General features: G+C 41.3%; 1 protein-coding gene across 2 annotated transcripts in view; it reads left to right on the top strand.

Moving 5' to 3' along the window:
- The first annotated feature begins 4155 nt into the window (after nucleotides 1-4155).
- GABPB2 (GA binding protein transcription factor subunit beta 2) overlaps nucleotides 4156-16782 on the top strand; it is a 117263-nt gene continuing 104636 nt past the window's right edge. The window contains exon 1 of one of the 2 annotated variants that reach the window (XM_086947432.1): nucleotides 4156-4307. The gene's annotated coding sequence lies outside the window, so the exon portion shown is untranslated. The remainder of the gene's footprint in view (nucleotides 4308-16782) is intronic. The other variant, XM_086947433.1, reaches the window with a different exon arrangement.

Below are 16782 nucleotides of genomic sequence, written 5' to 3'. Positions count from 1 at the left end.
GGGCATTGGCAATAAGCTTGATGACACCATAAAAAGCAGAATCATGCACATCAGTCCAAATGAATCTAGCCCCTTTCTTAAGCAATTGCCTGAGAGGCTCAACAACCAAGGCATAACCTTTAACAAATTTTGCGTAGTACTCTCCTAGCCCGAGAAAGGAACGTAAAGCATCCTTGTCCTGAGGTTTACTGGCATTCTCAAGATTACTGATGATATCCTTTTTAGGAAAGATCCCTTCTTGAGTGATTTTATGACCCAAATAGTCAATTTCCTTAACAAGAAATTTACACTTTTCTTTACTCACAGTCATGCCTTTGCTGCTAAGAATCCTCAAGACTGTTTCTAAAGTGACATTGTGTTCATCAATAGACTTAGCGAAAATTAAAATGTCGTCTTGAAAAGACTGTACCCCCTTCACGCCACGAAACAAATTTTCAATTAATTTCTGGAAAACGCTGGCCGCTGACGCCAGGCCAAAAGGCATTCTCAGGAATCTAAATAATCCAAACGGAGTTATGAACGCCGTCAAATCTTTAGACTCCTGATCCAGAGTGACTTGATGGTACGCAGCCTTTAAATCGATAATAGAAAAAATTTTTGCTCCATTTACAGCAGCCAACATTTCCTGTATTCTGGGCAAAGGGTATGTTTCTACTACAATATTTTTATTGAGAGATCGAAGATCAACACAGAGCCTAATCTCTTGGTTCTTTTTAAGGGCAATAACAATAGCCGAAACCCATTCGGAGCTATCAGTAGGTTCAATGATCCCCTGGGAACAGAGACCATCCAAATGCAACTTGAGCTTGTCTCTCACCCCCAATGGTACCATGCGAACCTTGTGTTGCACAGGTAAGGCTCCTTTTTTAAGTTTGATCCTGTGCGAAAAGCCTTTGACCTCCCCCACAACATCCTCAAAGACATTCTTATATTTATTGAGAATAGGAGAAATAGGATAATCCAAAGAAATACTGTGTACAGGCATTTCCCTCAACTGAATAGGATGATCAGATCCAGGACATAAATTAACGCCAAGTTTACCCAGGTCATACCAACCAACAATGTTCTGCCCATCAATTGCGACATAAATTTTGGTGAAAATGACACGAGACTCAAATTTTAATGAGTCCTCAAAGAAGCCTAGCATTTTGATCTTAAAATTACCAAAAGCTTTAGGGTTGATATCAGATTTGGCCAGTTTAACATCCTTCCATCTCTCATAAAAGAAAATATCAGATAAAATGGTCACAGGCGAGCCGGAATCAGCCATAGCCTCAAAGGCAATCTTCCCTACCTGAACTATCCCTAAAGGAGCCTTGAAGGGAAGAAAAACACTATTTATGTAACTGTCAAAGGAATCATCATAAATGGTAATGACTAAATTCTCCAAATCATCATGAACACAAGAAACACTGGAAACAGCGGTATCAGGTTTACCACCCTTCCTTTGAATTCTACAAGAAGATGCAAGATGACCAATCTTACCGCACTTGGTACATTTCCTCTTGAGAGCAGGACAATCTGGAGAATTCGCCAAGTGTGCCTTTGAGCCACACCTAAAACAGCTTAAAACTTTACCAGGCTGAAAATTACTTTTACTGCGCATTTGAACAGCACAAATTGGGGCATCATTGGTACACTTATTTTCATTAGCAGAAATGACTTTAGAAGACTCAATAGATCTCTCAATCCCCTTGGCCAAATCAATTACTTCAGCCAGGGTGGGATTGCGACAGGCTAAGAGTCGTTCTTGAACTTTTTTAGCTGCGCAATTAAAAACAAATTGATCCCTTAAAGCAGTATCAACATAGGCACCAAATTCACAATTAGCAGCTAGCACTCTTAGAGCTGCTATATAATCCTCTACAGATTCATCTGGAAGCTGTTTTCTCTTATGAACGGAATGTCTTTCAATCATGACGTTAGGCTCATCTTCGAATTGTTTTTCCAGTCTTGCAACAGCTTCGACAAAAACGTTCCATCCATCACCACCCTCAAGTGGAGGTGCAATGGGCACAAGGTTCTTGAAGATCTCAATGGCAGCTGTTCCCAAATAACTGAAAAGGATGGCCTTCTTCCTCTCCGCTGAAAATTTAGTACCATCAATAGCAACTAAATAATTATCAAAAGTATCAAACCATTTTTTCCAGCTAAGTTTAGGTTTGCCAGGTATCTGTAGAAATATGGAAGGTTGATTGCAGATTTGAGATGCTGCCATCAGTAATACAAACAAATAAGTGAAATTGCTATAAAATGTGTGCAAATCACAGTAGAGATAAAATAGCAAAATGCACTTTCAGCAAAAGAAGTGTGCACACCACTGTGGAAAAGAGAAGATAAGATGTGATTGTGCGCAAGTCACAGAAGTAAAAACTGCAACCTTATTTAAATATTGTGTGCAAATCACAGTAGAAATAAAATAGCAAAATGCACCTTCAGTAAAAGTAAAGTGTGCACATCACTGTAGAAATAAAAGTAAAGTGTGCACATCACTGTAGAAAAGAGTGCAACCTCGTTTAAATATTGTGTGCAAATCACAGAAGTAATGATTGCAGCAAGCACAAGTGAACACGACTGAAGGCAAAATAGAATTCCCAGTTTACCACACCTGTGCTGTGATCAAGAAAACAAAATAAATACCAACTTTAAATAGTCGTGAGCAAACCACTGAATTCGCCTGCAGAAATCTTCATGTAGACGTAGTAAGAGTGAGCGAATCACTGAATTCGCCAGTAGAAACCTTCATATAATCGCTTTAAGTGCGATGCGAAGAAAATGTTTCCGCGCTGTGAAGCCGATTTCAGAAAACAGCTGACTAAAATGGCCGCTACGCAGCGTGATGTGCGCTGCGTTTCAGTGAAGCGCGGTGCGTCTCAATGATGCGCATGGAATTCCCAATAGAAGGGGCGTTGCGTGCTGAGTGCACCGCGTTCCATCAGAAGTCCGTTGTAATTCACAGACGTCATCAGTTGGGAAAAGGCAGGAACGCGTGATGACCAACTGCCACAGAGACGCTTAAGCAATAAGCGAGTGGGAATCCAAAAATAGAACGTAAATAACAGTACCTTAAAGCTTCAAAGAGACATCACCTCAACCAGCATTGAGAACAGCGCTTGAAGGAAATTGCAGCGTAAGTCCGAATCTTGAATTAAAATCGTCGTAAATTTAAAATGTGCTCAAAATCATAGTGGGTCCAAAAATGTATTTAAAAGAACCTCGTCGCCATTGTAAAGATGCGGAGGAGGCAAATTAGGGTTTCAAAATATGGATTTATTTAGCTCAATCCAAGGACCCACCAGAGCACAGAGCAAAGCTTCTAAATCAGATAAGCTCCAACCGCTCCTCTGATTTAGAACACAAAACGTAATACATTCTAAATTGCATAGGCAACACTCTACAATGACATATTAAAGCTCTACAATGGAAAGGAAAGAAGGATATACCACACAGTGCCTTTCTATTGCTGGTGCTTTGCAGTAGTTTTAAGATGATCTTAGAGTTTCTCGTTGCTTAAGCTGTAGTAATTCTGACATTGATATGTTTCCCTCTTTTTCATTGCTTGATTTTGATCACGAGAAAATGTCACTCATAGTCGTTGAAAGACACTCATAATTACAATGAAATTATGAAAATGTCACACATAAGCAATCTGAAGCCTTGGCAGTTATGGACATGTACTTGTTATTGTAGTAGAGAAGTGCCCTCACATAAAATTGCCACATTACAAAAGAATCTGGAAAATTTCACACTACTTATTTTTCATCTTCTAGCTCACGGCTGTCCCAGAATAACAAACCAAAAACAAACGACCACTATTTTTCAATTTTTTCCATGTTGGTCTACAAGAACACATTCTTGGCACTCACACTCTCAAACTTACAGTACAGATATTAACTGAAATTATGATCTTCACATGTTTCTAGCTTTTAAGAGCATGAAACCTAGGACCCAAGTCCTCGTCACGGTCATTATTCTTCTCTTGATTACCTTATTCCTGCCACTACAAAATGATGAAAACAGAATGTTTATCCAGTGTGACGTTTCAATCACGTGATAGTGCGTCGCACGAATCATTTATCTTCAGGTTGCACGCTCTTTAGTCCTTTGTCTTTGTCTAAATACGTAGCCACGCCCCTTCAGATCTCCTCTCTCGCTGCTCTCTCCTCTGAGCTAGAGCGTCTGCGGCCTGCGAGCTTTCACTTCCGGTGCGACCGCCATTTTGTAACCTCCTGAGAGGGAGAAATAAATAATATTTTAAAAAATAAACTCTAAAACCAGTGGCGATAAGAGTGGCGGGGCCAGAGAGGGTGAGTACCGTGGAGGTTAGTCGTTGACTGTATATGTTAGTCTGAAACGCTGCTTCTCCTCTCACGACGGCCAACAGCATGGCTGTATTTTTATGTGTCCGGGAGGTGAATAGTGAAGGCGCCAAAGCGCCCCCATCCGGCATACGCGTAGCCGATATACTCACTTTAGTGTGTACCGACCTACAAGTGTAACGTGTCTTGCATTCGGGAGGGTGCTGTCCTGGCTGGGAAAGGGTGTCTTGTGCTTTACAATCTTAATATTGCCACACCACGTCAGTCTCGTGGGGATGTTCTCCAGATATACAACTCTATTGGAAGTGGCGCCAGCGTTGGAGTCGTTTTCACTTGTGCCCTCATGCTTTTGCGCAGTCTCTCGCCCTGTAACACTTTTAACCGTACCCCAAAGTCAAATATACAGCCTCATTGCAGATTGAACTATTAGACAGTTGTGGTACCTTTGTATCGACTTCTGCTCCCAAAACTGTGGGTCAGTTGATGCAGTTCTCATGTGTGCACACTTTGCGGGCGACCAAAAGTGCTGAGTCGTTCTTAATTCTGTACATATATAGGCGCGTTTTTGTTAACAAAATAGGTATCACAGAGAAAGCGGGGATGTTATGCTCATGTGCAAGTCTCCTCTGTCATGTCATCCATCTAATGAGTTGAATGTCAGACCGCTCTGAAGATCCCGTTCGCGTGCCCCCCATAAATGTCTTCTTGTAGCTTTGTGCTCTGTGGTGTCCACGTCAGCCGGACACGCCCTATGTGGATTCAGATCTCCTTAATATAGAGCCATTTAGTTTACATGGAGGATGCTACGCGAGTGAGATTACACACGGAGTCACGGTTTGCGGGAGGGAACAGGCATACTGGCCGACACAAAAGCAAAATACGGAAGTGTACATTGAATGGACAGATAGATCCACGTGCATATTCCCGAGCAGTTAATACGGAAATGGCTTCATATGGAGTTCATTGTATCACTTGATTCATTTCATTATGGTATTGGTAGTATTTTATCTTCAGCTGTGATTGCCATTATTACGCTGAAATGCTAAATGTCAATGTTTCACCCCCGATTTACACTATTTGGTTAATGTTTAACATTTCTCAAAATGTTGCAGAATTGAACTATAGCCCTACATTGGTGAATTAGTTTCCTTGTTTGGGAAGTTCAATTTTTTTCTGAGTAGTGTTAAGAATATTGTTAAATAGAAATTTAGCCTTCTTTGCACATGTTAAACGTCTACATCCTGAGTGCACACCTGAAGGAAAGACATTTAAGGCAGTTAGTTGATTTGCTTGTCAAAGAGACTAGTGAACAGTGTTTGTGTGGGAGCATGGGCTACGGATTGGATTTATTAGGTGACTAAAGATTTTTTTTCCGAGGCGGTGAAGATTGGTAAACGTGATGTATGCAGTAAGCACCTGGCTTGAATGGTGTCTAGCAGGTTGTGAACGCTAATATCGGTGGCTGGATCTTTTAGGAAAGTTTGACGTTTTATTGAGGTGGTGAGTGAGTTGTGGCATTTGCCTGCATATTCAGTAATATCTTCGTAGTAAATGGGTGTGGTAGGACGATTTAATCGGTTTATATACCACCCTTATATGGAAAAATATATTTTCCATAATGTCTGTTACACCTAGACCTGTCAAATCTCGTGTTATATTTTTACCAATCCTGTCTATGCAACTGGCATGTAACAAACATTAAGAGTTTTTAATGTTTGTTGTGTATTTGTCTGTAGGCAGAGTCAGTGACGGGTTGAGCAGAATCTATGTCATCTACATGCAATCAGACAGGTTACTTTTGTTTTCTTTTTCTTTGACTAAGCTGAAACAAATGGTTAATGAGCTGGTGTGGTTGCAATTGGAAGTGGTCTTAGTTTAGTTGCATGGTAACTAGACATTGTAGCTATACATTTTTTGCTGTTTTATAGGCATTTAGTCGTGGTGCCTTTTTGGGACTTGTTTTGGGTAGGAGAGCCCATAGACTGGCTGCAGGAGACATGCACTTTCTAACTGTATATAAGTGTGAGCTAACCGGTAAAACTGAAAGTTTGGCATGCTGGACTGGTGGGATTTTCTAGTTTATATTCCTTTTGAAAATTACTGAACTGTGCGATTGCCTGTTTTGTGTGTTCTGTTTAATTTATCGTTTATTTTATGCTGGCAGTAGTTGATGTTCACTATTGTGTGGACAGCTTATGTGTGTCTGGCCTTCATACTCGCGTACGTTTTTGGGTAACCATGTGGACATAATATGCGGCTGTTTGGCCTTGTTATTGCAATGTTTAATATTCCTCATTATGTGGAGGAACTGTGTGTTTGTTCACTTGCCTGGCTTCATTATGGGAGGACTTCCGCTTTAGCTCCAGTGGTAGAAAAATGTTTAGTTTTTCTTTTGGTTTGAAAGTCTTGGTTTGGGTTGTTATTAGATCCTTGTGTTTGCTTTTTGGTTCAAGACTCCAAATTGCCTAACACATTTTCTATCGGTTGAAATACCAGATTTTTTTTTTTTTTATGAGAGCTAAAGGCAGGAGAGGCAGACTGCTGTGTGGTCCATTGGAAAGGTTTATTGCAAGAAATGTAAACCCACTACTAACAACATAGTTGGAATAGTAACTTTTTATATAGTGTGTCATACGCACATCTGCTGCGTCTAGTCCCTTTAAATCCCAGAGTTGCTGTTATCCATACCCGCTCATGGTCTCAATTTACTGAGCTTTGGTAGGGTGGAAGGTAGAGTTGACCTTGCCAGGATTCAAAGTCATGACTTACCAATCAACACATTATTCCAGCGACAAACGTGCAGTTCATTTAGGATACCCATCAGACTTAGAATCATCTTGGCTTCCTAATATCACAATGGGTTATTTAGAACAATTGGTCCTTCGAACAATTGGTCCTTCAAACAATTCTAAGTCAAGAACAGTATATATAGACCAGAATCAGTACTATATTGATTCACTATGTCCAGCCAGACATATGGATTTAATATTTTCAAAAAGTGAGTATTTAAGATCGAGACAGAAGGTAATAGAGTGGGACACAGTCCTGTATCCTTCAAGTACAGAACATAAAGACATTCACAAATAAACAAACATTTTTCAGGCCAAACGGAAGAGCTTATCGCCGATACAAAATAGTTAGGGCAAGCTTTTTAAGAAGTAGACAACAATGCACAGGCTTTAACACATAGGTTTAACAACATGCATATTGTCTAAAGAGTCGACGACGTTTCGATCTATAACGAGATACATAGATCATCATCAGGACGAAAGGTATTGGCACGCCTGAAAATTACACTGCCTAGTTGGCGAGTGTAGGTTTGGCGGGTCCAAGGGTTATAGGTGTATCAAGTAAGCACTAATTGTCATGAGTAAGGCTGGGACCCATTTCAAATAATACAACCATGTTCAACCACATTGGATTACAGCAGCGCCTGTCCGCAGTAGGGCGGCGTCTGCGGCGGTCAATAATGTATTCGGGGTAAAGGGCAGTGTCTTGCTGATCACAAGGGATGCCGTGAGTGCTGGCAGCAACTACGAAGCGGAATCGCTGATCGATCCTAGCACCAGCGATTCCGCTTCGTAGTTGCTTCAAGGCATCCTTTGTGATCGGCAAGACGCCGCCATTTACCCTGAATACGCCATTGACCGCCGCGGACGCCGTCCTACTGCTGAAAGGTGCTGCTGTAATCCAATGTGGTTGAGCATGGTTGTATTATTTGAAATGGGTCCCAACCTTACTCGTGACAATTGGTGCTTACTTGATACGCCTATAACCCTTGGACCCGCCGAACCTACACTCTCCAACTAGGCAGTGTAATTTTCGAGCGTGCCAATAACTTTCGTCCTGATGATGATCTATGTATCTCGTTATAGATCGAAATGTCGTCGACTCTTTAGACAATATGCTTGTTAAAGCTTGTGCGTTGTCTACTTCTTGAAAAGCTTGCCCTCACTATTTTGCATCGGCGATAAGCTCTTCCGTTTTGCCTGAAAAATGTTTATTTGTGAATGTCTTTATGTTCTCTCCTTGAAGGATACAGGACTGTGTCCCACTCTATTACGTCCTGTCTTGATCTTAAATACTCACTTTTTGAAAATATAAAATCCATATGTCCGGCTGGACATAGCGAATCAATATAGTACTGATTCTGGTCTATATTTACTGTTCTTGACTTATAATTGTTTGAAGGACCAATTGTTCTAAATAACTAGTTGATACCCAGGGTCCTTCCTACCTTGCGGGTTCCCCTGTTCATAATATACATAATATCACAATGGGGCACGAAAAGGTGGATTTTGAATGCTTACATTTGTCTTACCTCCTAGGACTTCCTCATTGTCTGTCCGTTAGGACCAGTATCTCTCGAGGTACTTGTTGGAGAACCCTGTCTTAGACCATGTAAATTAAATTTCTGTTTAGGCCAATTGCATATAAACACATCTTATGTGGAAATACACCTTGATAATCTGCCAAGAGTACAAACCTCTGTAAATTATGTCAGGCATTTTTCTCTAAAACTTTCAGACAAGGAAAGTCGATGAGTGTACATCGATCATTGTAACTCCTCGGGCCAAAGCGTTTGACCAAATATGAGTTGATTCCTTAAGTTCGTCCTTCATAGAATTTCTGGGTGATCTGTTAACTGCTTTGGACAATATATTCATACCTTTGGAGGTGCTGCCGGGGATTAAACACTGCCTTTGACAAAGTAGATATTTAGACCCTATTAATACATTTGAAGTTGCTGCTATTGAACCAAGCTTTTGTGTGGTATATGCATTTTTATTTTTGTGTGTGTCATAATGTGTGACTAAAGGACCCCTGTGTCGTATTCCGTTGGGGTTACTTTAGGAGTTCCCCAGGGTTCCCCTCTTTCATCATTTTATTTTTTGACACCTAAGACTAGTAATAAACATGCCACGGGTGTGCCATCTGTCCTTCCATACCTAGACCAACGAGTCATAAATGTATCTGCAAGTGAAGGGACTAGCATCAGTTGATGCCTGGATTTGTGGTAGTTTGAATGGCAGAAAAAAAGAACCCCGCCAATGGGGGTCCATATTCCTACATTTTGTTTTAATCCCTCATCTTTAAGCGTGGTGTCAGCCAAGACCTTTTGATCTTAAATTATATGTATGATATACTTACTTATAAGGACACTCAGCCAGCCATCTTCATTGTTGCTTTGTTGTGTCCTTCACGTTATGCTCATTGCACGAATGGGCATTGCTTCAATCCAAAACAGCCATTGGCTAACTTAACAGTGAGTGACAGCATTTTGTGCATTCACATGGAACACATCAGCATATGAAATAGTTCCATTTCGTGCTACCATAGCAGTGTGTTTTTGTTTTTTAACCCAAAAATAGTTTTTCATTTAGCGCGCGTGTGTGTGTGTGTGTGTGTGTGTATATATATATATAATATATATATATATATATATATATCACTGTTCACTTCCTTTGAGAAACCGGGACACTCGGACTGCGGTGCATCCAGGGTCAAAGGCACCCTGTCCGTATTCCGTTTCACCACACGCTCAAAGCAGGCGTGGAATGCACTCGTAATCCAGTAGATATTCACCATTTAATCACACCATCCAGCAAAGTTCATAGATATTCTTTATTCCAGCATGGTAAACAGTTCATGGAACCAAACCTACCTGCTTAATAAAAGGTGAATGCCACGCCGTGTGTGGGAGCTTCTTTCATATGGATGTGTAGCGGACCGCGAGGTGCCCTGCTGCTGATGCTGCAGCCTCTAAACACGAATGAACCACTAGGCGTGAAAGGGACGACGTGACCGATTTGATGAGGAGAAAATGAAGCCGGGCCCCAGCCTCGCTTGGCTTCAGCGACCTACTTTGGTGATTAAAGACAATGGCGGCAGCCCACTATGGATGAAAAAACTTTGATAAGAACTCATGAGACCACAATGCAGGTAGTGCATATGCCCATGGGAGCGGGATATAAATTGAATTGCTGCGAGTGTGGTGAAAGACTCATGCTGCTCTTTCCCCTCCTCTGAGATACCAGTGAACAAGGGATAAGGAAGCCCGAAACCAGTTTAGTTTTAATCTTAGCTGGAAGGGTGAAGCTGTTATCCTGCTTACCTGACAAATAAAAGGAGAATGACACGCCGTGTGTGGCACCTCAATTGGGAGCTGTTTTCTTATAGATGTGTTGCGGACCGCGAGCTGTCCTGCAGCTGATGCTGCAGCCCCTAAACGCAGAATGAACCACGAGGCGTGACAGGGACGACGTAACGATTTGGTGAGGAGAAAATGGAGCTAGGCCCCAGCCTCGCCTGGCTTCAGCAACCCACTGTGGTGATTAAAGACAATTGGGGTATAGTGGCATCCCACTATGGATGAAAAAACTTTGATAACTCATGAGAACACAATGCATTTAGCACATACGCCCATCGGGGCGGGAAATAAATTGAATCTCTGCGAGTGCGGTGAAAGACTTGTGCTGCTATCCACCCCTCTGAGATACCAGTGAACAAGGGCTAAGGAAGCCCGAAACGCATTTGGTTTTAATCTTTGCTGGAAGGGTGAAGCTGTTGTCCCGCTTACCTGCCAAATAAAAGGTGAATGACACGCCTTGTGTGGCGCCTCATTTGGGAGCTTCTTTCATATGGGTATATATATATATATATATATATATATATATATATATATATATATATGTGTGTGTTTTTGTTCTGCTGTTGTGGGCCCAGCATCTACCTATCAAAGTAAATAAAAACAAAAAAAACTGGCTAAACAAGGGTTGACTAACCAGGAAAGTTTGGAATCAGTGCCAGACCGATTCTCTTTGCGAATGCTTGTCAGTTATTGAGATTCTAATAAAGTGGTAGTTGGTACTGACTTTTTCTAAAGTGCTAGAATTGACTAAACAGTTCCAGTTCAAACTTTTAATGGGATCCTTCGTATTAACTCTAGAAGAAAACGGGGAGGATCCACTGTGAGCTTGTGATTAGGCTGCTCTTACTCTGTGTTCTGGCCTGCGTCATTATCAATTCATCTGTCCTAAAGAGAGTGGAGCATGCTGATGTCCTGCCAATTTTTCACCTTTCCAAAAGGGCTGTCCTTTGTAGCTGAGACAATCGCTAGATGCAGTCCAGACCAGATTCACTTAGACTCTGTGCCTAGTTTTTAAGTGCTTGCATAGTTAAACTCTGATTTGCTTAGCTTGGCATGCTGCGTTGTCCGAAGCTTCTGTGGTTGCTATTTTCCAGGTCTGTGAGCAACAAAGAAAGAAAGCGTTTGGGTCCCCCTTATCAAAAGAAATTCTTTGCGTATTTATTCTCTCATTTGTGCACAGGTATTTGTAAAAATCCATCTTTTTCCCAGATGCTTGGTTTGACATAGAAGGCGAAAATCCCAAAAACAGTTTTTCATCAAATCCATACAAAAACCTAAAGTCAATTCTAGTCACGCTCTCCCTGCTCACCTAGGCTTTATGAAAGGTTTTTAACTTGACTTAAACATCTTCAAAATGTTGAGTGTCGCTAAGGTTTTAAACACTGCTTGCCCTCTTGAGCTTTGAGTCCTGAGTGTCCAGGTAGTTCTTAAGCATCCACTTTACAAAATCAAATAAGAGAGCAGGCACACTTCTGTCCAGGCCTTAAATCTATTATGTTCCCTTAATGCTGTGAAGAATGCATGGTCTCTTAACTATGAAATACACTTAATCTGTTTTTCTCACAGTTTTTCCTCCCTGTCCATTCTTCATTTGAGTTGGTTAGTGTGCTATGGACACCCTTGATTTCTTAATACTAAACGAATTCCTGCAAGGTTAGATGTGCATGGAGTGGCAAAACTACAAACCGGCACAGGTAGCCATGGAAAATCTTTTGTGGGGTTGGATCTCGCTATGCTCCAGTGAAAATAATCTGGAAAGTCCCACTGTAAAATATTGTAAGGGAGCCACATGGGAGGTTGTTAACTGTTAGAACTTGGCTTAATGCCTAATGATAGAAATGTACCTCAATCATTCTGCCTTTTCCCCGAGTAGCATTTCCCAAGCCAAATACTTTCCAGAAATCACACAATGTGACTACTGTTGTGCATTTTTTAAAGGTTGCACTTGTGTTTCTTAGTGTGATTTTTCGTGGTGTTTTTGTCTGCCTCTTTATTACATGTACTTAATTTCTCTCCAGTTAAAAGGAGAGTTACCATTTTTTGTAATTTCTTTTTACTGTTTATCAATTAGAGCATGCATAGATGCTCTCCTGTTCTTTGTCACATTTTCCTCTCCCTCCACATCCCATTTTAGGTTCTATAGTGCTTACAAGGAATTAATAAGCAACAGTTCTAATGTAGAAAAAGGTTTGATAGGCCTTGTTCAGGAAACATGGAACCTGAAGACTGCATGTTGACATTGATGTATTTGACGAAAACTTCAGCTGGGTGGTTAGCAGATAAGTTACCATACTCTGGTTGTACTTAAGATGGTTGATTGCTGTGACTCCTTTGTCGATGTGTTGACTCATTTTCAAAATTAATTTTTTTAGGAACGATCCAACCAGCGTTGATGTTTTCTGAACCATATTTATTTATTAAAAAGCGCTAACTTCAGTGTTTTTCACACTTTACTAAGATCTGTCCAGGTGAAGAAGTAGTGGTGGTGTCTTCTCCCAAAACGTCAGGGGGACGTCATTTGGCTGCCCTTCAGTATCCTGTCGGGGAAAGGCAAAAATAAGTGTTATATGGAAATTTACACCCACTTCACAATTTAACAGTTTATTCAAGTACATGACTATTGTTGTAATACTGACGACGATGGTTTGGAGGAGTGCATGATATTTTCATTATCAATTGAAATCTTTTTTTTCCTGAATATTTCTCAGATGCTCACCTCCAAGAATGCTTAATGTTGCATGGGAAAACAGTAAGATGAAAAAGATAAGTATTGGAACTGGGCAGTTCACGTAAAGTAAAACTGCTGAAGCAAAGGCTACACAATGCTTACTTAAAGCTGTGATTTATAATCGTTATTCACAAATTTCAGTTTTTGCAGTTCCAGTTGGATTAAATGTTGTAGGTAGTTTTTCTGGGTAGTTGTTTGTATTTATGCTCATGGTCCCCCAAAGGGTCTGGGTGCGTTCTTGTTTCTTTGATACGTATTATAGGTGATCAATGCAGAGAGAATCGTAAAATAATAATTTCCATCACCCACAAGGGTTATTGGCTGTTACTTGTGTGGGTAGTGGAGGCATTGGGTGCACTCAGGTCGAATCCCTCCTGGATAAAATCCATTCCCTGATTTAAGAAATAATACAGCCATCTGTCCAAAATCTTTTCTGCCATTGGTGCAGATTTATCCTTGAACATGTTCAGTTTACTGACAAACATAAACATTTTACTCAGCTGAACTGCTACTCTGTTTCCTCGCACTGTCATCCACAGTATTGATTTTTATTATTTCCTGCGCTCCTAGCACTGAATTGAACATCCTGTCCTAACTGCTGTTCTATTTCCTGTTTTCAAAGAGCCTTAAACGAAGGAGTAAGTGGCAGCATTGTTTGAAAGCTGACAACCATTTTGTTGCAGCAGGGTCATAAAGGGGATTTTCTCCAGGAAATATGATAACAAATTCAGCCTTTAATATATTTGTGTTTTACTTTTCCAGTCAGCTCATATCGTAGTTGGGTGCATTTCTTTTACTTCAGTTTATCTGTAATTCTTGTGTGAAAAATGTTGTAGAAGAGCACACAGCAATACAACAATATCTAGTCCCCAGGCCAGTTAGTACACCAAGGAACTCAGAATGATGAAACATTACTGCAAACAACTAAAGCACAAATGGAACATGTCGAAAATGCAGATGGGAGCACATACCAAATTATCGGAACCACCAAATGCGCTGTCCTGGCAGATCGCATTAATGTCAGCACTAGAAATCTGTCCCGTTGTGAAGGATTTCAACTCGTCGGGCAGCCACTACAACTCAGCAACCCCCTCACAGGACCGCTGCAACAATCTCTCTGTTATTCAGACACAAATTCACTGCCATTGACAGCAACATCAACTCCTAACTGGACCACACAGATCGCTCCAAAAGCCTTCCGATCTTATCCAAAGAACCAATGCTAACCACATAGTCCATCATCACCCCAGAAGAAACCACTGCAACCATGAAGTTCACTGTCTCCACTAAGTCTGCAACCCATCAGCGCCATTCTCACTTCCATTTTGAAAGCCTCCACCTCTTCCGTGGCCTTTACAGATGCTTAGAAGGACGCAACTGGCCTCCCATTGCTAAAGAAACCCTTTACGGACCCTTTAACATTTGCCCACTGTAGTCCGATCTCTCTTCTGCCATACCTGACCAAGGTCTTAGAGGAAATCAACAAGTGCCGCAACAAATACCTTAAAGACCAGCAATTTCTGTTTTCAGACCCAACAGCAGTCCCGAAACTGCCCTCCTCTCTGCCACAGGTGACATCCTCATGACTATGAACAGAGGAGACATGGTGGTCCTCATCCACGTGGATCTCTCTTCTGCTTTTGTCTCCCACCCCATCCAATACCTAAACAGTTTCGGAATCCAAGGGCATGCACTCTGATGGATCTGTTACTTCCTGCTTGAAGTACCCTGTCAGTCATTCTGGCACAGAACACCTCTGACGCTGAATAGTATCTTCTGCAGAGTTCTGCATGGATCCTCCCTGATCCCCACTTTCTTCAATGCATTTATGATCCCTGTAGCCAACATCATCCGCTCTCTTTCAATATCCATGTCCACTCCTACGCCAAGGACTCTCAACTCATTCTCTCCCTCATGGATAAGACACCTAGTACCTGGATGAATTTCAATGACTGCATGACTGATATCCTACTGGATGAAGACCAACCGTCCGAAGGTGAACCCCAACAAGACCAAAATAATGATCTTCAGGAAGAGCACTTCGCCATGGGACTCCATGGTGCCCATAGAGCTAGGGCTGACACCCATGCCAAGAATCTCAGGATTGTCATCAACAGCAAACTCAACATGACCCCATCCCCACCTCATGCTTATTTACCTTGAAGTTATTGAGAAAGATTTTCAAATGGCTCCAAATCAGCACCTGGAAACCCGTCATGCATGCCTTTGTCACAAGCAGGCTGGACTGAGAGAACACCCTCTATGCAATGATCAATAAATAACTCGTTAGCACGCTGCGGACCATTCAGAACTCTGCTGTCAGAATCACTTTCAACATCCCAAATGGAAAGGATCCCCTTCAGTGGAGAAGGCTACAGTCTAAGTGTCTGACGAGGAATAGACTTATGGGGGCAGGTAGTCAATCTCTATTTAGGGGCTATTTGCTCAGGGAATTTTAGAATGCATCAAGTTCTACATTTACAATTTCCTTTATTTCTTATTCTGAAAACAAACCGGTTCTCACACTCTTTGTCTTATGGTTTTAGTGTTTGAATCAAGTTTCCAGTAGGTGATTCTGGTGGGCTACCCCTTTTAAGCCTCCCATTCTTGTCTGTGAAGACATTTTACACTGTAAAATATATTCATTATTGCTAGAACATCTGGTGATTGACTCTGGATGTTTGTATCAAGCTTCTTTCTTCAGTTTTTTTCCTTGTTGGCATGGTATTGACATTTTAGCCTCCCTTAGAAATATTTTGTCCAGGTTTAATTTGATGTGAAGCGGGCTATTGGATTTGATCTGTCCTCTTTATTCTTCCAAGGTGGTGGATAGGTCACTAATTGTTAGTCCTCAATAAACATTAATTTTTGTTCATTGTATGCGGAGAAGGGTGAGAACCAGTGTGGTTTTCTCTGGAGCTAAACAGACTGAGTAGCAACTAAGTAAATTCTTTGGATGGTTGATTGTACTTGCATAACAAATAATGACCCCCGCATGGTATTTGTCCCATTTGACTCGAAGTTCTATGGTGGTCTTGCTGGAGATATTAGTCCTTGACATTTCCAGGTGTCTTGTTGGTTGCTTTGCATACATCTTCCAAGCAGTATTGCAGGGCCTTTCATTTTGATATCCAAAGTTAATTCTTGACTCTGAATTTCATTGTTTTTGTTGATGCTTTCTCGCGCCCGCCCCAAATTAGAAGTCTTGTTTAGGCCGTTACCAAAGGTGAGGCGGAAGGAGCTGTTAAAAGGGGACACTAGTTTGCTAATTATTTACCTGTAGATATTGTATCTTATATTTCTCTATCGTTTCTGTTGTGTGCACTCCTCACTAACATTGTTTATCATTGTGCCAGTTTGATGGTTGTTCTTGTGAATTCCTAAGCAGAGGTAATTAGTCCAAACCAACATAACTGATCCAGGTGGCGCCTTTATGGACACATGCCACAATGTTATGGATTGGTCTAGCCCTCCTGCAGAGTGAGAACAGTTGGGGGGTGGGGAGGGGCAGAGATTTTGGGGACACTTAACTACTGTTTGACTATCAATACCTACCTAGAGGTATCCTGATGATACTTCTAGAG

Source organism: Lissotriton vulgaris, chromosome 12 (assembly GCF_964263255.1).
Source record: "Lissotriton vulgaris chromosome 12, aLisVul1.2, whole genome shotgun sequence".
NCBI classification, from domain to species: domain Eukaryota; kingdom Metazoa; phylum Chordata; class Amphibia; order Caudata; family Salamandridae; genus Lissotriton; species Lissotriton vulgaris.
Note: the sequence above shows the minus strand (reverse complement) of the source record. Positions and strands in the feature narration are given on the sequence as shown.